Source organism: Balearica regulorum, chromosome W (assembly GCF_011004875.1).
Source record: "Balearica regulorum gibbericeps isolate bBalReg1 chromosome W, bBalReg1.pri, whole genome shotgun sequence".
Taxonomy (NCBI): Eukaryota; Metazoa; Chordata; class Aves; order Gruiformes; family Gruidae; genus Balearica; species Balearica regulorum.
Window position 1 is genome coordinate 8,847,858 of NC_046219.1, and position 22,569 is coordinate 8,870,426.

At 46.0% G+C, this 22,569-nt stretch overlaps 1 pseudogene; it reads left to right on the forward strand.

The window, feature by feature from the left end:
• Window positions 1–6,558: 6,558 nt before the first annotated feature.
• Window positions 6,559–21,444, forward strand: LOC142599347 (dimethyladenosine transferase-like; annotated as a pseudogene).
• Window positions 21,445–22,569: the final 1,125 nt, after the last annotated feature.

Here is a 22,569-nt window from a genome sequence, read left to right on the forward strand (position 1 = left end):
GAAAGGCTTTGAATGTTGTCTACCTGAACTTTAGCAAAGCCTTTGACACTGTTACCCACAGCATTCTCCTGGAGAAAGTGGCTGCTCATGGCTTGGACGGGCATACAGTTCGCTAGGTAAAAAGCTGGCTGGATGGCCAGGCCCAAAAGAGCTGTGATGAATGGAGTTAAATCCAGTTGGCGGCCAGTCACAAGTGGTGTTCCCAAGGGCTCAGTATTGGGGCCAGTTCTCCTTAATATCTTTATCAATGATCTAGACAAAGGGATTGAGTGCACTTTCAGTAAGTTTGTAGATGACACCAAGTTGGGTGGGAGTGTCGATCTACTTGAGGGTAGGAAGGCTCTGCAGAGGGATCTGGACAGGCTGGATCGATGGGCTGAGGCCAACTGTATGAGGTTCAACAAGGCTAAGTGCCAGGTCACAACAACCCCATGTAACACTACAGGCTTGGGGAAGAGTGGCTGGAAAGCTGCCTGGCAGAAAGGACCTGGGGGTATTGGTCAATAGTCAGCTGAACATGAGTCAGCAGTGTGCCCAGCTGGCCAAGAAGGCCAACAGCATCCTGGCTTGTATCAGAAATAGCGTGGCCAGCAGGACTAGGGAAGTGATTGTGCCCCTGTACTCGTCACTGGTGAGGCTGCACCTCAGATACTGTGTTCCCTTTTGGGCCCCTTGCTACAAGAAGGACACTGAGGTGCTGGAGCGTGTCCAAAGAAGGGCAACAAAGCTGGTGAAGGGTCTGGAGCACAAGTCTTATGAGGAGCAGCTGAGGGAACTGGGGTTGTTTAGCCTGGAGAAAAAGAGGCTCAGGGGAGACCTTATTGCTGTCTACAACTACCTGAAAGGAGGTTGAAGTGAAGTGGGTGTTGGTTTCTCTTCTCCCAAGTAACAAGAGATAGGACAAGAGGAAACGGCCTCAAGTTGCACCAGGGGAGGTTTAAACTGGACATTAGGAAAAATTTCTTCACTGAAAGGGTTGTCAAGCATTGGAACAGGCTGCCCAGGGAAGTAGTTGAGTCACCATCCCTGGAGGTATTTAAAACATGCATAGATGAGGTGCTTAGGGACATGGTTTAGTGGTGGGCTTGGCAGTGGTAGGTTAACAGTTGGACTTGATGATCTTAAAGGTCTTTTCCAACCAAAATGATTCTATGACTGTTTTTATCACCTTGCACCATATTAATGCATCTATTTCACCAACAGTAGCAGTACTGTATTGGGTCTGGCTGAGATGGAGTTAATTTTCCCTCATAGTGCTGTGCTGTATATTGGTAGCTACCAAGGTGTTGATAACACACCAGTGTTTTGGCTACTACTGAGCAGTGCTGGCACAGCATCAAGGCTGTCTCTCCAACATTCCTCCCCTCCTCACCAGTAGGCTGGAGGTGGGCTAGATCTTGGGAGGGGACAAAGCCAGGACAGCTGACCCAAACTGACCAAAGGGATATTCTATAACATATGACGTCTGCTCAGCAATAAAAAGCTGATAGATAGGGGGAGGAATGGGGGGGCATTCATTTTTTTACGTTTTGTCTTCCGGAGCAACTGCTTTGCGTACTGAATCCCTGCTTCCCAGGAAGTGGCTGGACATCACCTGCTGATGGGGAGTAGAGAATAATCTTTTGCTTTTTTCTTTGCTTCTGCACACAGCCTTTTGCTTTTGCTACATTAAACTGCCTTTATCTTGACCCACGAGCTTGGGGTTGCTTTTATCCCCATCTTATTTTTCTCCCCTCCCTGTCCTGCTGAGGAGGGGAGTGATAGAGCAGCTTGGTGGGCACCTGGTGTCTAGCTGAGGTTAAACCACCACAAGTACCTTTAGAAGTATTCAACCTTTCCCATTTCAGGAACCTTACTACCAGCCTAGTCAGCTAAGCTCCCTGGGAATCTCTCTGCTGTCAAGAAGGAAAGCAATCCCAAGTGTGTATCAAACTTAGTACAATGAAAAGCATAGGGAAACTTTTTCTTCTACAGAAAAAGTGTCAGAATGCATCACCTCCACAATAAAGAAAAGGTGGTTACTTCCTTGGTATATACATGCTCAAAGCTCCTCTCAGCCAGAGGTCATGGTTCAACAGTATTCTAGAAAGCCATATTCAAGATTACTCAAAAAAAAAAATACATAATAGCACTTTTCTACTGTATCTTACCAACAAGACTGAATAAAAGCCTGGCTGTGTCTCCCACTGCTTCAGTTGTTCCTCAGCTGGTTTCAACACTGCAGTATCTTGACTAGTAGCTTGGGTCAAGACTCACAAAACAATAGTGCTAACACTATTGAGATCCATGAAAATCTGAGAATATTTTAAAAGGAAGAAAAATAATTCAGAAAAAAAAGACAGCAAGTATACACAGGTATCTTCCATTCATATTATCTAAACACTCCACACTAATTTTTCATTAGACTACACTGTATAAGATAGTATTACACCCACTCGCAGGCAGTGTTAAAGTACGGTGATTAAACTATTTTGCTTTCAGAAATTTCTCAGCAGAAAAAATAAGCATTAAGTTTATCATTACAAGCACATTTATGAGATTTGAGGAATTACAGAAAATATATTGATTTTAAACTAGTTAGCTCTCCTGTGAAGTACAGAAAACTAAGAACAAAACCACAAGTAGTAATAACTTCAGCTGTAGGCAGAGCAAACCATGAAGCTATCTGAAAGAGGCAAAAATGCAGAGTATTAACATTTTTTTATTTTATGAATAGTTTTTCCCCAAAAGAGAAACTGACCCATTTCAGATAGTTAAATTCTACAATTCAAATTTATCTAGACATTTTATATCAATTTAAAAGAGGATGAATTATAGAGATTCACAATTAGAGTCCTATATTCATTCCCTTTCCCTCATTATCAGTCCCTGAAGGTCCTATGAACCAAGTAGACAAACCAAACAGATTTCTTCTTCTCCTCCCTACCGGTCTCGAGATTCCTGGGTGCCAGGCCAATTACTCCCTTACCGGCCTTGAAGGTCCCAGGTACACAGCCAACCAGGTGTTGTTGATGATCCCATCACAGAACAGGGAAGCATAACAGCACACAGAGCACTGTCTATAAAATCAAGCAGTTACAAGTTCTAAGAGAGGAATTTGGACTGGAACTGCTGCTGCACAGTGAGACCTGTGACCCTCCTGGTGGCTAGGGATGCCTCCACTGTCATCTGCTTCCTCTGAGGATTGAGTGACATTCTTTTATATGATTATGATTGCTATATTGATACAGCAAACCATGTATTAATATTTGACCTGATCTGCAGAGGGTCCAGATGATTAGAAATTATAAATTGTATTATAAATTCTGTTCTATGCTACTTATAGATTATACTATATTGATTCTACTTGTAGAAATCCAGTGCCATTCTAATCATAATACCCTGTTAAGAAAAAGCTTTAGTTATAACTGCCATTTAGTGCTGTCATCATTCTGCTAAGGATCCCAAAAAGAACCTGTCTGTCCCCTTACTGTTGGGTGACAATGCCAATTTGAAAGCCACAGCAAATACACTACAGACATCACTTGATCTATGAGACAAGGGAAGCAAGGCACATAGTAGCAGAAGTTGGAAGCTATATCAGTACTGGATGCAGGGCTACATTCTTACATTGTACACACATTGTCTTCTAAGGTAACATAAACTGGAGAAATAACTCACTACTACTGCACTGACCCTGCCCTTGACTTAGAGAAGGATCTGTTTTCCAGTAAGACTTCAACTGCTGTTCTTCAAAAACCTGTATAAAGAAAATAACCATCTTTAGTGAACCAATACTTGCCCTTTCCTACAAAAAAAACCCCAAAACAAAACCACCAAACTTTTATCAACAAACCATGCAGCTTAATGCTTCATATTCTTCTGATGTCCTCCCATTGATTCTACCCAGACTGAAAACTGTTTCAATTTGAAACTAGGAGATAGTTCCTTGGCATTAGGTAATAGTTTTTCTTTTCTTCTGACTCAGAGAAAGCACTTTGCCATTGCCAAACAATATAAAATGCAAAGCTGAGTTGTCTTATCCTTGGTGGTCAACAGAAGTCAGCACAGAAAATGACACACAGCATAAAAGCAACACTGCGCTAGCACAGGCAGCATCTGGTAGCTCAAATAAAAATACAGAAGATTGTAAACAGCCTATATATACGGGTGAAAAGCTGCCGGGAAGAGCACTGCTCGGTGCACTCCAACTTTAGGGCTCCTTCCTCTGAGCTGTGCCTTGCTCTAAGCCGAAACCACTTTTCCCTCCCTTTCCCTCTCCCCAGCCTACCGCCTGCCTGCGCGGCACCCACCCGAACCCAGCATCGACCGGCTCCACGTCGCTGCGCCGCCGCCTGCCCTCCATGCCGAAGAACACGGGAAGCCGCCCACCCGCCCAGCCACACTGGGGCGGTAACTCGCAGCCTCCCAGGCCCGCACTGCCGCCACCCCCTCGGTCCTAAAAGGGTGGCCCACAATAGCGAGGAAGTCCCTGGGCAGCTGCGGCCTCACTAGCACAGCTCACCGTAGCAGCTAGCAGCACTGCATGCAAAGCAGGCCTACCACGCGAGGTCTCACCTGTTCAGAAGCTCGCATCACAAACCAAGACCAGCTGCTACCACTACAACACCTCACCTCCCCCAGCGCGCCGCTGCTGACATCATTGTCCAGCGACACGTGACCAACTCTCCCTGCGGCGCATGCGGATGCTGTCGGACAGCGGGTGAGAGGGATTGTCGCAGCCTCTGGTTCACACGTGCCTCACCGCTGGAAGCGGAGACTCGAGGTGGTGTGGGTAGGGTGCTTAGCGCGCGGTGCTGCCTGACGTCAGTAGCTTCAACAGGTGGAAAGGTGGGGGAGGGCTTCTCCATAAGAAGTGGTGGGGCTGCTACCGGCCCTTGTGGCAGATGGAGCTCTGTACCTGGTGTCTTTTTATCTCTGTTAGGGATGGTCCTGTTCTTCAGCCATCCTGGAGGAGCAAGCTCAAGCCTGTGGCATAGTAGGCTGGGGTTCATGGCTGCTGAATAACAGCCCATGGGGTGCGCCAGTGCTGCTCGTCTCAGGCCTGCTAAAGACGTTACCGGCGTGCGGCCTTCGTGCGGGGAAGTGGCCTGCAAACCTGGATTGCTGTTAAACTGTGGCTGAATTAATTGCAGTTCCTTATTTTAAAATAATAGGGCTATTGGTCTTCCCTCACAACCATTCACTGCTTCATTTCTGTATTTCACATCAAATCAGGATAATGGCTTTCTCCTGGTGAGTTTGGTGTGTAAATGATTGAAAATAATTGAAAAAATGTAAACTTTTGACAGTTTTACTTATGTATTGTGTGATTATTCTGAACAGTTATAATGATATGGAAGAATGGTGTGAAGGGGCTGTAGTAGAAATGTATGATATTTATGTTCACATAATTTTACACTGAGTCAGGCATGTAATGTTTAGTTACTTGATTTTTGTTTGTTTATTTTGAGGAATACCAAATATTGAAGAAATACTTGATGAAATCCATAGGCTGGACTCTTGGATATCTCTAGGTATAACTGGATAAGGATTTACTGTGTGCAAGTGTAGCCCCACAACTTAGTCTGTTTCCTCCTGTGTAACAGCACTTGCACTCTGTAACAACAACAAACCACCTGCTCATACTGTGTACCAACAATAGAGGTTTATTTAATTATAAATCACAGTTTCAGATTATAAACTAATAAACCATTTATGTCATATGGAGTCAGTAAGTTAAAGTATCCTGTTGCTTTATCAACAGAAATTGCTGAGAATCACCTCTTAAATAATTTTTTCAAGGTTGAAACATAAGGTTTGCATTACATAGGTACTGGAATGAGGGAGATCCCTCCAGGACTGATGAAAGAAGAAAGAATTCTAGCTGTTTACATACAACAGCATAATGCTGAGTACTCTGACCCAGAGAAATCTTAAAAATGTTTCTTTTTCTCTTTCCCTTTGTTATCTGTTTTCCCTCAGGTTTTTCCTGCCTTCTACTCATCCACACTTACCTGGAATAGGTATTATGGGTTATTTACCTCTCAGTATCACTCCTCACCACATGGCAATAAAACAAAGCCTAAATTATCAATGCAATTGACTTCCCACTTACTGTTTATTAAATAACACATATTTAGTTAAGAAAATGTGCTGTTATTCTTTATGATGTTAGGGCTGTGTATATTCCCAAATTTAAGTGCTCTTCCTAAGTAACTCATCCTGAAGAGTCTGTTCTCCAGACAACTTAGAATAAAAGAGATCTCATGCTATGTGCTATATTTGTAGCCTTGCAGCTGAGCTTTTTTTTTTTTTTTTAACTGAACAGTGTAACACTGCTGCAAAGCACACTTGCACCTTCTGCAGGAGCTTGTTTTGGGCGCAGAGGTCTTACTTTTGTTGGGAAGATCGTGCTCTGCTCGTAAAAACTGCGATTCTTAAGCTAAATCTACCAGCAGAACCCGAAGCAGCAGAAGCAAGAGAACCCGGTGCAGCTGCTGCGCGGTCTCGCCTACAAGCTACCTGCCCTGTGCGGGGGGGGACTCGACCCTTGCGAGGAACAGCGGCAAGAACCCGATGCCCCGCCGGACCGGGCGGGCGGCGTCCCCAGCCGCAGTGCTCGGCGTTACTTGTAGCCTCCGCGCGGCGCAGAGCTGGATCGGGTGCTGCCGTGCCCAAGGTGTGGGCGGGGAAGTGGCTGCGGTAGGAGTGCAGGCCGGGCTGAGCAGCTATGGGGCTGGGGCCTACCGCCTGGGCGTGGCCTGCGCTCTTCCCTTCCTCACCGCCGCCTTTGATCAGGGGATGCCTTGGTGCTGGAAGCGGCCCTGTAGGAGACTCAGGTGAGGGCTGCTCTCGGTAGGGAACGTGGTTTGATCTGAAAGAAGCGTGAATGCCTGCTGCAGATAAAGACCTATTTCTTAAGTAAAGGTTTCTTGGGTTTCCACTGGATATGTTTTCATTTTGAGTAACTTGGCTGCTCTGGCTGCACTGTACTGTAGGTATCCTGTTTAACACTGGAGCTGGCCAACATATCTTGAAAAACCTCCTTGTTGTCAATAGCATCATTGAGAAGGTGGGTGATGGCTGCCCAATGGACTGTGGCCACGGAGCAGGATGGCTCTGCACTTCGATTTTAGAGTAAACACTCCTCTGTGGTCTCAACTGTGACTTAAAGCTTCAGGAACAGGTCATTTTATATACTTGCTAGGCAGGTTTACAGTTATTTGTACTGAAGAACCCAAACGGTTAGTCTTTTCAGTCTGTGTTGCCTGACAGCAGACTTTGAGTTTAAAAAATAGTGCTGAGGCGTTCAGACAGGCTAATGTGGGTTCCCTATGGATGGGGAAAAGCCTGTGCCCTCCATGCCTGTGGTGCCCAACAGCTGCCATCCCCAGGGATGGGGAGTTTTTTTGAACATGCCATTAAGGAATCAGGTGAAGGAGGTGATTGACCAGAGCTGCTCTCGGGGTTGAGCTGGGTGCTTGCTTACTTTTCTATACTTGGTCAAGGATCTCTCATAAATTAATTTTCACCGTTTCCCTCTCATCCCTTTCTAAATTACATTCACACTCCTCTGTTAGCTGATTTCAGCTTTTTATTAAGCTGCATGTACCTTTCATTTTAAAATTAAATCATTGAATGATTGCTTTAAATTGGTTCTAGAAAAATACTGAAATGCTGTTTGTTCTTAGGCTGCCTTATGATGTACAGATGTCATTCCGGAAGTAGGCCCGGGAACCAGTAACCTGACAGTAAAGATTTTAGAGAAAGTTAAAAAAGTAAGTGTGAATTCCCCCCCCAAGCTCAAACTACATTGTGGCTTAGACTATGGCAAACAGAAGGATCTTCAGTTATCTGATTCAAATAAGTAGAATTACACTATGGATATTTTTCTTAACAATTTCATAATTCCATTGAGTTTTTAGCTGGTCATGTAAATCTTGTATGGTTTTATCAAACTATATTGCTGTTATCCATTTATGTGATGTCTTGCATGTTTGGGAGGGGGGGAGGTGCATAGCATAATAGGAAATATTTAAGAATTATTTAATACTTTAGCAATAGCTACAGGTGGGTTTTTTTTATATAAAGTTGCAAATATATACTTTGTTTTCAGGTTATTGCCTGTGAAATTGACCCTTGACTTGTTGGCGAACTTCAGAAGAGAGTCCAGGGCATGTAAGTATCAACTGTGGAAATACCGAGCACTTAGAACAGTGGAGTTGCTTTAGCAACAACTTCAGCAACATGCTTCTCTGAAGCGCATTTTCCCCTAGGTGTCTGGCAAACAAACTTGAAATCAAGGTTGGTGATATCTTGAAAACAGACTTACCATTCTTTGATGCATGTGTAGCTAACTTGCCTTACAGGTATGGGCTAAATAACATAGCGAATTTTTTTTTTTTAATGATAATATCCCAGAAGTTATACTATTATTCTTTTCCTCAGATTTCTTCACCTTTTGTTTTCAGTTGTTGCTTCACAGACCTTTTTTCAGGTATGTGGAAGAATGGAGCTCTGGATTACCTGATAAAAAAAAATAGTTTAAAAAATATTCCCAAATACTTTTTTTTTTTTTTTAAAGTTCTTAAAGTATCAGTTTGGTGGATCAGAGCCGCACCAACATTTTTCTATAATATGAAAACTGCCAGTGCCTGGAAATTAGTTTATATCGATGTATTAAGCATGAGGAGAAAATTTAGTCTTGGCATCAGTGATTGTCCAGCTGATGAAAACAGTAGTTGCATCTGTTTGCAGTAGTATTATAGCTAATTGTTATTCCAGGGATAAGCAGGGCATTGTAACATTTCAAATGCCTTCCTACCTTAGGAAGGAAGAATGGTAAGGGTGGGATCGAAGCCAAGCCATTTCCTATTGTCTGGTCTAAAAATATGACTGCCTTAGGTACTTCTGTGTGTGGTTCAATATTTCAGCAGTTTTTGATTCCTTTCACTGAAGTGCTAATATTATCATAGAATCATAGAATGGTTTGGGTTGGAAGGGACCTCAAAGATCATCTAGTTCCAACCCCCCTGCTGCGGGCAGGGAAACCCTCCACTAGACCACGTTGCCTCATCCAAACTGGTCTTAAACACTTCCAGGGAGGGGGCCTCCACAACCTCTCTGGGAAACCTATTCCAGTACCTCACCACCCTCACAGTAAAGAATTTCTTCCTCACATCTAATCTAAATCGACCCTCCTTCAGCTTGAACCCATTACCCCTTGTCCTGTCACTATACTCCCTGATAAACAGTCCCTCCCCATCTTTCCTGTAGGCCCCCTTCAGGTACTGGGAGGCCACAATTAGATCTCCCCAGAGCCGCCTTTTCTCCAGGCTCAACCATCCGAACTCTCTCAGCCTGTTTTCATAGGAGAGGTGCTCCAGCCCTCTGATCAGCTTCGTGGCCCTCCCCTGGACTTGCTCCAACAGCTCCATGTCTCTCCTGTACTGGGGACCCCAGAGCTGGATGCAGTACTCCAGGTGGGGTCTCACAAGAGCGGAGTAGAGGGGCAGAATCACCTCCCTCGACCTGCTGGTCACACCTCTTTTGATGCAGCCCAGGACACGGTTGGCTTTCTGGGCTGCAAGAGCACACTGCCTGCTCCTGTTGAGCTTCTCATCAATCAATCAATACCCCCAAGTCCTTTTCCTCAGGGCTGCTCTCAATCCATTCCTCGCCCAGCCTGTAGTTGTGCTTGGGATTGCCCCGACCCACGTGCAGGACCTTGCCCTTGGCCTTGTTGAACTTCATGAGGTTCGCATGGGCCCACCTCTCCAGCCTGTCAAGGTCCTTCTGGATGGCATCCCTTCCCTCCAGGGTGTCGACCACACCACACAGCTTGGTATCGTCGGCAAACTTGCTGAGGGTGCATTCGATCCCACTGTCCATGTTGCTGACAAAGATGTTGAACAGTGCCGGTCCCAGTACCGACCCCTGAGGAATGCCACTCATCACTGTTCTCCACTTGGACATTGAGCCGTTGACCACAACTCTTTGAGTGCGACCATCCAGCCAATTCCTTATCCACCGAGTGGTCCATCCATCGAATCCATGTCTCTCCAATTTAGAGACAAGGAAGTCGTGTGGGACAGTGTCAAATGCCTTGCACAAGTCCAGGTAGATGATGTCAGTTGCCCTTCCCTTATCCACTGATGCTGTAACCCCATCCTAGAAGGCCACCAAGTTTGTCAGGCACGATTTGCCCTTAGTGAAGCCATGTTGGCTGTCACCAATCACCTCCTTATTTTCCATGTGCCTGAGCATAGTCTCCAGGAGGGTCTGCTCCATGATCTTGCCAGGCACGGAGGTGAGACTGACCGGCCTGTAGTTCCCTGGGTCTTCCTTTTTTCCCTTCTTAAAAATGGGGGTTATGTTTCCCCTTTTCCAGTCAGCGGGAACTTTGCTGGACTGCCAGGACTTCTCAAATGTGATGGAGGGTGGCCTGGCCACTTCATCTGCCAGTTCCTTCAGGACCCACGGATGCATCTCATCAGGTCCCATGGACTTGTGCACCTTCAGGTTCCTTAGATATTCTCGAACCTGATCTTCTCCTACAGTGGGCAGTTCTGCATTCTCCCAGTCCCTGCCTTCTGTGACCTGGGCAGTGTGGCTTGAGCACTTCCCCATGAAGACTGAGGCAAAGAAGTTGTTGAGTACCTCATCCTTCTGTCTATCCTGGGTAACCAGGTCGCCAGTTTCATTCTGCAGGGGACCCACATTTTCCCTCATCCTCCTCTTATCACTACCATACCTATAGAAGCTTTTCTTGTTGTCCTTGACATCCCTGGCCAGACTAATTTCTATCAGGGCTTTGGCTTTCCTAACCTGTGACATTACTAGTCAATTTTTGGAGCTAGAGAGTTTAGGTTTGAAGGACTCTAAAATTATTCAAAATGATTTGTTACAGTCATGCACAAAACTCTGAGATAGCCTCTGCCTCTCTGATCTTCATCCATTTAGCAGTATACAGAATCAAATTCTATTGTAGCTTTAAGGAGATTTAGATGGTTTTGTGGAAGTTTGGTTTTGGTTTTTTTTAACACACTCTGAGATAATTAAGGCAGAGTGTATTTATGGCAGACTTCTGTTGATTCTAAATGCTGAGGGAAAGCCTGTGTTTTCCAAGTCTATTAGTTGGCTTTTGACTTAAAAGCTGATTAGACTTCAAATTCTTTTTCTCATTTCTGTTATTCTCGGGTGTGTAATACTTATCTTTCAAAGGGAATTTGCACTTCATTTTTTTGCAAAACCAGCAACTAAACTATACTGTAGACTCTCTATTAATACTCAGTTATTAGCTCAAGTGTACTGTCTGATGAAGGTATGTCGTTCTGTGTTAGCAAACAAAGCTGTCAAACAGAAAAGAACGTTTCTAGGAATGTGAGGATTTGCTGCTTATTCATATAGCTGCCTGCCTTCTCCTGACTAACAGATTGGAAAGAACAACTCCGGGCCTCGTCCCAAAGTTGAATCCAGTGTTATCAAAATAGAGCCTAAGAACCCACCACCACCTATCAACTTCCAGGTGAGCACAGTATACTCTAACAACAACAAAACATAATAGTCATAATACTTAATTTCACTTTTCACTTGTTAAACAGTTCTATATGCCACTTTCACTACTAAGTACCAGCTATTCATTGGCATTTACAGAATTCCAAAATGCATATTCCTCTCTTCATCAGGGTTGCATTAGGACATTACCTGAATGTGCCACCGTTAATTCGGGTGCTGCTTTGTTTACAGTATTTCTGACAAGACTGAGGTACCATCTCCATGCCAGTTGGATATTTGTTACTAATAATGTCCCTTTCACAGTACTTCATATCTCCCAGAGACTTTTCTGGCTGATGACTTTGTTGCTTATGATCAAAGGAGTATCTATGAGAACTCTTATCTTCAGATGAGTGTGTATAATCTCAGAAGACAAATGTTACAGGATAGTATTCTTAAAGTTATTTTTTAAAATGCTTTGATCTTCAAGACCATTTCAGCCTTGCCCAAGGTTAGCCAGATTTTCTTCAAGTATCTGCCTTCTCAGTACATAATATCTGCCCAATAGTGCCTGGGCACAAAAAAGAACAATTCAGTCATTTTTGTGGGTGCAGTATTTTCTCCTCTATTTGTATTGCTTTGTCTAAGACAGGACTGGTTTTGTATTGTTTAGAAATATATTTCCCTAAAAAGGTTTTTCTTTGTGTTCAGTATTGTTATGAAATTGTCAGTAGTGTTTGTTTTTGTTTGTAGCAGCTGTATGTTCCTTTCTATAAATACTGTACAATTTTTAATTTCAGGAGTGGGATGGTCTTGTAAGGATAGCCTTTGTTAGGAAAAACAAGGCACTCTGCACAGCATTTAAGTAAGTAACTTCTATAGGAGGAAATATTTTCAAAGTTTGAAAGTTGTCCTGGTTCTGGCTAGGATAGAGTTAATTTTCACCAGGAGCCAGGACAGGTGAGCCAAGCTGGCCAGGGGGCTATTCCATACCATGTGACATCATGCTCACCATAAAAGGGTGCTAGTCGGGGAGGGGTGGGTTTGGCGTGTCTCCGGGACAGGCTGAGCATCCGGTGGGTCAGTCCTCGGATGGGTAAATTGCTTTCTGTTATCACCAATTGTGAATATCTGTTATCAGTGCTGCTGTTGATTGTTTCTCTCTCCCTTGCTGTCCCAGTAAACTGTCCTTATCCCAACCCATGAGGCTTTGCCTTTGTTTTCCCATTCTCCTCCCCATCCTGGCAGGGGCGAGGGGTGAGCGAGCAGTGGCATGGTGCTCAGCTGCCGGCTGGGGCTAAACCACATCAGTCCTTTTTGGCGCCAAACGTGGGGCTCGAGGGGTTGTGATAACGACAAGTCTGACCCAAGTGTGTTAAATCAAAGTTGTTATAAGCATTTATAATGTCATTGAAACAGTCGCTGGTCATAATGATGTTCTGTTTGGTCACATGGCTCTGGTTTGTAAACCCGTGTTTACTCTATGCAATCCCTGTGGTGCTGTTTATCACCTCTGGGAGAGGGGTTTGTGTTCTCATGTTGTTGTATTGTGTGATATCGACTTATGATATCATTGACGGTCATGAGTCTGAGCTGGTACTTGTATGTAGCATTTCTGTCATGCCTGTACCTCGGTCAATGTCTTTCAGAATTGATTAATAATTGGACCCAATCTATGGGGAAGACAGGGGGGGATACCTTCTCCCACTCTTTCACCTCCCCTTTTCCCTTTTCGTTGGTTACAACAATTTTTGAGAATTTTGAATGCTCTTGGAATGTTCAGGCCAGTATATTCCTATTGCTAGGTCTCCTGAATGTGTTTCAAGTCCTGTTCAGGGTTACCAAAAATTGTTTCAAGAATACCACCCAGGGATCTTCCCTGAGGCTGAATAGTCAGGGCTGGCATGGCATGTGGGAGAATATGGGTGGGTATCTAGAGACCTTTTCACCTCCGATGGTTAGGAGCTTCACTCCTGAACAACTGCAAGACCCTGATAAAGTGGTAGAATATTTGAAAGAAAAATGCTGTGGGTATTCTAAAGAGACACAACTTACTGCGTTGTGCTGGGCCCTGGCCACAATCTATCAAACACTGCTTGACAGTAGACAGCACCATCAGGGAGGAGAGAGAGAGAACAGACCCACAGGCACTACGGATACCCCAACCCCTGCAACAGGCACTGTAGCTGAGCCAAAAGATCAACCCATACCAGTATCAGTTGCCCCTATACACAAAAAGAAATACACAAGGAAATCGGTTCGCTTAGTGAAGGATGATGATGAACCGGGACCATCACGAGAACAGGAAGAAGAGCCAGAACCAGAAGTGATCGCCCGATCCCTGTCCCTGAGTGAGCTGCGAGATATGCGGAAGGATTTCAGCCACCTTCCAGGGGAGCACATTATTACCTGGCTGCTCCGATGCTGGGATAACGGGGCCAGCAGCCTGGAATTGGAGGGCAGGGAGGCCAAGCAGCTAGGATCCCTGTCTAGGGAAGGGGGCATTGACAAGGCGATTGGAGAAAAAGGCACAGGCCCTCAGCCTCTGGAGGCGACTCCTGTCAAGTGTGAGGGAAAGGTATCCCTTCAGTGAAGATGTATGTTGGCCAGGCAAGTGGACCACTATGGAGAGAGGTATTCAATATCTGAGGGAATTAGCTGTGCGGGAGATGGTTTATTATGATCCGGACAATGCCCAGTTACCCACTGTCCTGGTTTCAGCTGAGAGGATTGATTTTTCTTCATAGTAGCTAGTGTGGGGATACGTTTTGGATTTGTGCTGGAGACAGTGTTGATAATATAGAGATGTTTTTGTTCTATGGACTTATTGTTGAGCAGTGTTTACACGGGGCCAAGGCCTTTTCTGCTTCTTGCACTGCCCTGCCAGCGGGATGGCTGGGGGTGGACAAGAAGTTGGGAGGAGACACAGACAGGACAGGTGACCCAAACTGACCAAAGGGATATTCCATACTATATGATGTCATGCTCAGTTTATAAGGAGCTTGGGGGAAGAGAGAGGGGGGGCGGCAGCATTTGGAGCAATGGCGTTTGTCTTCCCAAGTAACTGTTACGGGTGACGGAGCCCTGCTTTCCTGGAGATGGCTGAACACCTGCCTGCCCATGGGAAGTGGTGAATGAATTCCTTGCTTTGCTTTGCTTGTGCGCGCGGCTTTTGCTTTACCTATTAAACTGTTTTTATCTCAACCCACGGGTTTTCTCACTTTCACTCTTCCAATTCTCTTCCCCATCCCGATGAGGGGGGAGTGAACGAGCGGCCGTGTGGTGCTCAGCTGCCGGCTGGGGTAAAACCACGACACCCACAGACCCCGATGAAGTCCAATGTACCCAAACCATGTGGCGAAAATTTGTACGGAGCGCACCATCTTCGTACACCAACTCACTGGCAGTAATCGACTGGAAAAGTGAAGAGGCACCTACAGTGGACGAAGTGTCTGTCCGACTCTGGCAATATGAAGAGAGTCTCTCTTCCTCCCTCGTCTCGGCTGTGGAGAAACTGTCCCAGGACATCCGGCAACTCAAAGAGGATATGTCTTACTCCCCACCTGCACAGACCTGCATTTCAGCTGTGAGGAGTAAGCGTTTTTCTGCTCCGGAGAGGGGATATAGAGCATACACACCACGAGGTATCCTGTGGTTCTATCTGCGTGACCACGGAGAAGACATGAGGAAATGGGATGGGAAGCCCACCTCAACCCTGCGGGCACGCGTACATGAGCTACAAGGCAAGACAGCTGTAAAAAGGGACTCTTCCAGAAAGAATGCTGCTCCAGTTTCCACCAGGCAGCCCCCCAGACCAAGTGAAAGGCCAGATCACAGCTATGATCCTCTTGAAGGGACTTCTAAGTCCTTTTTGCAAGAGGTAAGTAGTGACTATGACGAGCAGGACTAGAGGGGCCCTGCCTCCAGCCAGGTGGAGGAAAGGGACAATAGGGTTTATTGGACTGTGTGGATCCGATGGCCTGGCACATTGAACCCACAGGAGTGTAAGGCCCTAGTGGACACGGGTGCACAGTGTACCCTAATGCCATCGAACTACGAAGGGATGGAACCAATATCTATTTCTGGTGTGACGGGGGGATCCCAACAGTTGACTCTGTTGGAGGCTGAAGTGAGTCTAACTGGGAATGAGTGGCAAAAGCACCCCATTGTGACTGGCCCAGAGGCTCCGTGCATCCTGGGCATAGACTACCTCCGGAGAGGGTATTTCAAAGATCCAAAAGGTTACCGGTGGGCTTTTGGAATAGCTGCCTTGGAAGCGGAGGAAATTGAACCGTTGTCTAGTCTGCCCGGTCTCTCGGAGGACCCTTCTGTTGTGGGGTTGCTGAGGGTTGAAGAGCAACAGGTGCCAATCGCTACCACAACTGTGCACCGGCGGCAATACTGCACAAACAGAGACTCCCTGGTTCCCATCCACAAGCTAATTCATCAACTGGAGGGTCAGGGAGTGATCAGCAGAACCCACTCACCCTTTAACAGTCCCATATGGCCAGTGTGGAACTCTAATGGAGAGTGGAGGCTGACAGTAGGCTGTCATTGCCTGAAGGAAGTCACACCTCCCATGAGTGCTGCCGTGCCAGATGTGCTGGAGCTTCAATATGAACTGGAGTCAAAGGCAGCCAAGTGGTACGCCACAACTGATATAGCTAATGCATTTTTCTCGATCCCTTTGGCAGCAGAGTGCAGGCCACAGTTTGCTTTCACGTGGAGGGGTGTCCAGTACACCTGGAATCGACTGCCCCAGGGGTGGAAACACAGCCCCACCATTTGCCATTGACTGATCCAGGCTGCACTGGAATGGGGTGAAGCCCCAGAGCACCTGCAATACATTGATGACATCATTGTATGGGGCAACTCAGCAGAGGAAGTTTTTGAGAAAGGGAAGAAAATAATCCAAATCCTGCTGCAGGCTGGCTTTGCCATAAAACAAAGTAAGGTCGAGGGGCCTGCACAGGAAATCCAGTATTCAGGAATAAGATGGTAAGACAGATACCATCAGATCCCAGTGGATATTATCAACAAAATTGCAGCCATGTTTCCACTAACCAAGAAAAAGGAAACACAAGCTTTTTTATGTGTTGTGGGTTTCTGGTGAATGCACATTCTGAATTCTCCGAGTCTGATAGTAAACCCTGTCTATCACGTAACCCAGAAGAAGAATGATTTCAAATGGGGCCCTGAGCAACGACAAGCTTTTGAACAAATTAAACAAGAAACAGTTCATGCCGTAGCTTTTGGGCCAGTCTGGGCAGGACCAGATGTGAAAAATGTGCTCTACGCCGCAGCCAAGGAGAATGGCCCTACCTGGAGTCTCTGGCAGAAAGCACCAGGGGAGACTCGAGGCCGACCCCTGGGGTTTTGGAGTCGGGGATACAGAGGATCCGAGGCCCGCTACACTCCAATGGAAAAGGAGATATTGGCAGCCTGTGAAGGGGTTCGACCTCCTTCAGAGGTGATTGGCACTGAAGCACAGCTCCTCTTGGCACCCCGACTGCCAGTGCTGGGTTGGATGTTCAAAGAGAGGGCTCCTTCTACACATCGTGCAACCAATGCTACGTGGAGTAAGTGGGTTGCACTGATCACACAACGGGCTCGAATAGGAAGCCCCAGTCGTCCAGGAATTCTGGAAGTGATCACGGACTGGCCAGAAGGCAAAGATTTTGGAATGTTGCCAGAGGAGGAGGTGACATGTGCTGAAGAGGCCCCACCGTATAATAAACTAAGAGAAGATGAGACGCAATATGCCCTGTTCACTGATGGGTCCTGCCGCATTGTGGGAAAGCATCGGAGGTGGAAGGCTGCTGTATGGAGTCCTACACGGCGAGTTGTAGAAGCTGCTGAAGGAGAAGGTGAATCGAGCCAGTTTGCAGAGGTGAAAGCCATCCAGTTGGCTTTAGACATTGCTGAAGGAGAAAAGTGGCCGATGCTCTACCTCTACACTGACTCATGGATGGTGGCCAATGCCCTGTGGGGGTGGTTACAGCAGTGGAAGCAGAGCAACTGGCAGCCCAGAGGCAAACCCATCTGGGCTGCCCCATTGTGGCAAGATATTGCTGCACAGCTAGAGAAGCTAGTTGTAAAGGTACGTCATGTAGATGCCCACGTACCCAAGAGTCGGACCACTGAGGAACATCAGAACAACCAGCAGGTAGATCAGGCTGCCAAGATTGAAGTGGCTCAGGTGGATTTGGACTGGCAGCGTAAGAGTGAATTATTTCTAGCTCGGTGGGCCCATGACACCTCAGGCCATCAAGGAAGAGATGGAACATATAGATGGGCCCGTGATCGAGGGGTGGACTTGACCATGGATGCCATCTCACAGGTCATCCATCAATGTGAAACGTGCGCTGCAATCAAGCAAGCCAAGCGGGTAAAGCCTCTCTGGTATGGAAGATGATGGCTGAAATATAAATATGGGGAAGCATGGCAAATCGACTACATCACGCTCCCACAAACCCGCCAAGGCAAGCGCTATGTCCTTACAATGGTGGAAGCAACCACTGGGTGGCTGGAAACATATCCTGTGCCCCATGCCACCACCCGGAACACTATCCTGGGCCTTGAAAAGCAAGTCCTGTGGCGACATGGCACCCCAGAGAGAATTGAGTCAGACAACAGGACTCATTTCCAAAACAACCTCATAGACACCTGGGCCAAAGAGCATGGCATTGAGTGGGTGTATCACATCCCCTATCATGCACCAGCCTCTGGGAAAATCGAAAGGTACAATGGACTGCTAAAGACTACCCTGAGAGCAATGGGTGGTGGGACCCTCAAACACTGGGACACACATTTAGCAAAGGCCACCTGGTTAGTTAACACCATGAGATCTGCCAATCGAGCTGGCCCTGCCCAGTCAAAATTTCCACGCCCTGTACAAAGGGATAAAGTTCCTGTAGTGCACATGAAAAATATGTTGGGGAAGACAGTTTGGGCTATCCCTTCTTCAGGCAAAGGCAAGCCCATCTGCGGGATTGCTTTTGCTCAGGGACCAGGGTGCACTTGGTGGGTGATGAGAAAAGATGGGGAAGTCCGGTGTGTACCCCAAGGGGATTTGATTTTGGGTGAAAATAGCCAATAAATTAAGTTGCATGATGTTAATAGCAATATACTGTATCAATGGTATGACCATAAGAATCGCCCAAAACTAATGAAGGATGGATTCTGATGAAACTGAGCCAAGTGCCACGATGATGGAACTAGAACTGACTTCAGCAACTGGTGCCCAGGATCTTCCTTGAAAATCACATCTTCGATGCCCAGACTGTGAGCATGGACCATACCAGATACACCGGCTGTGAAAACTCCGGGTGCAGCGTGCAACAATCCAGCAGCACGCACCATTGCTCCTGCCCTGAGAGACTGTAATGGCAGATGGAACTCAAAGACATGGACTAAATGAACTCGACAGATATTTTAGAGCGATAGCCCATAGACTAAGGGAATGAGATCTGTGAAATAATCTGGGAATGGTGTAGATGATATAGAATAAGGGGTGGATAATGTCCTGGTTCTGGCTAGGATAGAGTTAATTTCCCAAGGAGCCAGGACAGGTGAGCCAAGCTGGCCAGGGGCTATTCCATACCATGTGACGTCATCCTCACCATGAAAGGGGACTAGTCAGGGAGGGGCAGGTTGGGTGTGCCTCCAGGACAGGCTGAGCGTCCGGTCCCTTACTCATGAATAATCTGGGCATAGAACCATAGAATGGTTTGGGTTGGAAGGGACCTTAAAGATCATCTAGTTCCAACCCCCCCTGCTGTGGGCAGGGAAACCCTCCACTAGACCACGTTGCCCAAAGCCTCATCCAAACTGGTCTTAAACACTCCCAGGGAGGGGGCCTCCACAACCTCTCTGGGCAACCTGTTCCAGTGCCTCACCACCCTCACAGTAAAGAATTTCTTCCTCACATCTAATCTAAATCGACCCTCCTTCAGCTTAAACCCATTACCCTTTCTCCTGTCACTACACTCCCTGATAAACAGTCCCTCTCCAGCTTTCCTGTAGGCCCCCTTCAGGTACTGGGAGGCCACAATTAGATCTCCCCAGAGCCGCCTTTTCTCCAGGCTGAACAACCCCAACTCTCTCAGCCTGTCCTCATAGGAGAGGTGCTCCAGCCCTCTGATCAGCTTCGTGGCCCTCCTCTGGACTTGCTCCAACAGCTCCATGTCTCTCCTGTACTGGGGACCCCAGAGCTGGATGCAGTACTCCAGGTGGGGTCTCGCAAGAGCGGAGTAGAGGGGCAGGATCACCTCCCTCGACCTGCTGGTCACACTTCTTTTGATGCAGCCCAGGACATGTTGGCTTTCTGGGCTGCAAGCGCACGCTGCTGGCTCATGTTGAGCTTCTCATCAATCAAGCAATACTCCCAAGTCCTTCTCCTCGAGGCTGCTTTCAATCCATTCCTCGCCCAGGCTGTAGTTGTGTTTGGGATTGCCCTGACCCATGTGCAGGACCTTGCACTTGGCCTTGTTGAACTTCATGGGGTTCACACGGGCCCACCTCTCCAGCCTGTCAAGGTCCCTCTGGATGGCATCCCTTCCCTCCAGCGTGTGGACCGCACCACACAGCTTGGTGTCATTGACAAACTTGCTGAGGGTGCACTCGATCCCACTGTCCATGTTGCTGACAAAGATGTTGAACAGTGCCGGTCCCAATACCGACCCCAGAGGAACGCCCCTTGTCACTGTTCTCCACTTGGACATTGAGCCGTTGACCACAACTCTTTGAGTGCGACCATCCAGCCAATTCCTTATCCACCGAGTGGTCCATCCATCGAATCCATGTCTCTCCAATTTAGAGACAAGGATGTCGTGCGGGACAGTGTCAAATGCCTTGCACAAGTCCAGGTAGATGACGTCAGTTGCCCTTCCCTTGTCCACCAGTGCTGTAACCCCATCATAGAAGGCCACCAAATTTGTCAGGCACGATTTGCCCCTAGTGAAGCCATGTTGGCTGTCACCAATCACCTCCTTATCTTCCATGTGCCTGAGCATAGTCTCCAGGAGTGTCTGCTCCATAATCTTGCCAGTCACGGAGGTATCTTGCTAGGCATGGAGGTATGATGTAGATGGTATAGAATAAGGGGTGGATAATGTCCTGGTTTTGGCTAGGGTAGAGTTAATTTTCACCAGGAGCCAGGACAGTTGAGCCAAGCTGGCCAGGGGGCTATTCCATACCATGTGATGTCATGCTTACCATAAAAGGGTGCTAGTCGGGGAGGGGCGGGTTCAGCGTGTCTCCGGGATGAGCTGAGCATCCGGTGGGTCAGTCCTCGGATGGGTAAATTGCTTTCTGTTATTACCCATTGTGAATATCTGTTATCAGTGCTGCTGTTGATTGTTTGCCTCTCCCTTGCTGTCCCAGTAATCTGTCCTTATCCCAACCCATGAGGCTTTGCCGTTGTTTTTCCATTCTCCTCCTCATCCTGGCAGGGGCGAGGGGTGAGTGAGCAGTGGCGTGGTGCTCAGCTGCTGGCTGGGGCTAAACCATGTCAAAAGTCCATCCAGTTAACCCTTTCTTTTATGCAATTGTGTAGCAGTGTTATATGCATGCCAGCACAGTCTGGGATAAAACATGATGGAGAATTGATGCTGATGTCACAAGCTCTTCTGAAGTGAAGCTTTTTAGAAGAAAACTAGGCATCTGTTTAAAAAGAACAGAACAACAGCTCTGTGTAGTCATTACAGGTTGGGTTATTTTATTTGTGGGGAGTTTTTTTATTAAAGATTAACAACCACTCAAGGAAGAAAAAAAAAAAACAAACAAAAACCCAAACAACAAAAAAACCCCAACGAAACCCCAAAACTAGTTAAAGCTCCATTTTCATTCTAAACTTCTGTCTTGTTTTCTTTTTTCAGGTCAAGTGCTGTAGAGCAGTTGCCGGATCTTAATTACCAAATTCATTGTTCCTTACGTAATACAGTAAGTTCCTTTTTAATATATTAAATTCTACTTCTGTGTGCTGTGACCTAAACACTAATGTTTGTAAGAGTAAAAAATTAGCATTGAAAAGCTTAGCTTAACATGTCAAAGGTTTTCCAAGAGAGTTTGAGGGAGGGAGGAACCTAACTCTTTTCTTAAAGAAAAATCAAAAAGGATCACTAAATTACAGCGGGGAAAAATGAAAACTGAATGTATTGGTAATATATTGATTGTATATGTCTCAAGGACTGGCTTTTACCAAAATCTAGTAAGAAAACTTTTTGTATTTGCTTAGCAATACTGTTGGTGATTCATTTATAGTGAATGAGCGGAGGTATAAAAATTCAGACACAAGAATAAAATAATCCATACAAGAAAAAAAAACACAACTTAAATCACTTGAAACAAGAACCCTTATAAAACCAGGAAAAGAATAGAGTATTTAAATTAACCTTTTTTTCTGTGCTATTAATAGAAAGCAGATTTGTATCCTATTTTCCATTGACATGAAATACCCAAAAACTTCAAAATTGCAGAGAAAATACAGACAGTCCTAAAAAAATAGAGGTTACTTGGAAAAATGAGCCCATTCAATGGATGTAGATGATTTCATTAGGTATTTTTTCTCTTTATGCCTTCCTTTTAAGCTTCTTCAAATTCTATCTGCATCTGTACCTATGTAGCACAGATTAGTATTGGGTTACATAGGAATAGTACTAGCCCTGTTTTCCTCTCAATACCAAACACTCCTTGCTTCCAGTCCTGAACATGAAGAAACACTTAAACCCTATATGTATTTTAACTACTACTTACAGTATTGAGAAGCAACTAGCTAAAGATCCCTACTTCTGGTATTTGTGTACTAGATCCTTCTATGTCTCCTCTAAAAATGTCTCTAATAACAGAATTGGATATTATAATTTCCCTGGAGATTTACACAGCCATTCCCTGTCTGTCTGTCTTGAGGATTAAGCCTTAATCTGTAGCATAATTTGGAAATTTTAGTAATTAACTGCTATATTCTGCTCTTACTTCTGGTCAGTTAATTTAAGTGGCAAGAGGAATCCTCTCCTAATTTAAGATAAAATTTCTTAGCTGTTTCTCAGAGTAACAATTAACACAGCTACTGCTCTCTTTAAAGAAACATAG